General features: G+C 50.7%; 1 protein-coding gene across 1 annotated transcript in view; it reads left to right on the top strand.

The window, feature by feature from the left end:
- Positions 1 to 432: 432 nt before the first annotated feature.
- The window catches only part of TLR5 (toll like receptor 5), an 11,472-nt gene continuing 10,239 nt past the window's right edge, over positions 433 to 1,665 (top strand). Inside the window, 1 exon segment of the mRNA XM_023744952.1 lies at positions 433 to 669. The gene's annotated coding sequence lies outside the window, so the exon portion shown is untranslated.

Genomic DNA, 1,665 nt, shown 5'->3' with positions numbered 1-1,665 from the left:
GGCTTAGAGAATGTCCCACTCTGATGGCGATCTTAGCTGGTTTTCCCTAGAAATCTGCACGTTCCCTGCTCACCGGAGACCATGGATCGCCCTCGCCCTTGTGCTTGCGTCCCCAGAAACCACATGTCCACAGAGGTGGTCACGAACGGGACGTCTAGGCCCAAGGAGACACTTCCTCACCATCACCACGGTGACGTGACAAACGGGTGGCATTGCCTAAGTGTAGGGCCTCCCTCGCTGGGGCCACAGGGGAGAGAGCTGCCCCTCAGACCCGCTGGCTTAGATGCCTGATTTCTGAAGCAGAGCTGGGCCTGGCGTCCCTGCAGCTCCGAGGTGCCACACGCCCCGCTCGGCAAAACGGCCTTGATCTTTGCCCCTTAAAGTTCCGCTCCGTAAGAGACACACCTAAGGTTTTGAATTCTTCTGCAAAGAAAACTGCCGGGTAACATAGGAAAACACCTACGTGTTGTTTTCTGTTTGATCCTCTTAATTGGATTTCCTGTTTCTCCCCAGGCAACCAAAAGGCCCGGTTCCCGGTTCACGGAAAAACACTGGCCGCCATCGCCACTGTGTGGCGTTCCTACCGTCTCAGGAACGGGAGTCCGTAAGCCACCAGGGACCGAGGATGGAGGAGACCCTATCCGCAGCGCCTGGTGTCAGGACCGGGAGGTAAGTACCCCTGAAGAAAATACATCTAATTCAAAGTATTAGTGGGGAGAGAAGCACAGCTTCCCATTATAAAGTAAGTCACAGGGATGTCAAGTGCAGCATAGAGAATATAGTCAATAAAATTATAATAACGTGTACGGTGACAGATGGCTACGAGGCTGATTATGTTGATTGTGGTGATCAGGTGGTCAGGTAAGTAAATGTTGAGTCACTGTGTTGTACACCTGAAACTAATATATGTCACCTATAAAAATAAAATATATTTAAAAAAATAAATTTTATTGATTTTACAGAGAGGAAGGGAGAGAGAGATAGAGAGTTAGAAACATCAATGAGAGAGAAACATCGATCAGCTGCCTCCTGCACACCCCCCACTGGGGATGTGCCCGCAACCAAGGTACATGCCCTTGACCGGAATCGAACCTGGGACCTTTCAGTCCACAGGCCGACGCTCTATCCACTGAGCCAAACAGGTTAGGGCTAAAAATAAAATTTAAACGCCCAGCCGGCGTGGCTCAGTGGCTGAACGTCAACCAATGAACCAGGAGGTCACGGTTCGATTCCCAGTCAGGGCACAGGCCCGGGTTTCGGGCTCGATCCCCAGTGTGGGGTGTGCAAGAGGCAGCCAATCCATGATTCTCTCTCATCATGGGTGTTTCTCTCTCTCTCCCCCTCTCTGTTCCTCTCTGAAATGAATAAAATTTAAAGATAAGTAGAATGATAACAGAAACGATTAATGGGAAAAATAGGAATGGGGTGCTTAAGTTGTGTGACCTTCAAGGTCCTTGTCCTCAAGAAATTTACCGTCTGGGGCAGGGGGTGAGGCCTCATATAGTGAAAATGCTAACCTGGGGCTGTAAACAGAATATCAAGGGAGGGAGACCAAGTGTGCTGTGGGCATGAGAACTATTCCATGGAGGAGCTGGCCCCAGGGAAGGTCAGTTGGCATTGGAGAGCCGATGAGACAAAAGAGGCCCTGGAGCCCAGGGACCAGCC

Source organism: Myotis lucifugus, unplaced genomic scaffold (assembly GCF_000147115.1).
Source record: "Myotis lucifugus unplaced genomic scaffold, Myoluc2.0 scaffold_500, whole genome shotgun sequence".
Classification (NCBI taxonomy): domain Eukaryota; kingdom Metazoa; phylum Chordata; class Mammalia; order Chiroptera; family Vespertilionidae; genus Myotis; species Myotis lucifugus.
Note: the sequence above shows the minus strand (reverse complement) of the source record. Positions and strands in the feature narration are given on the sequence as shown.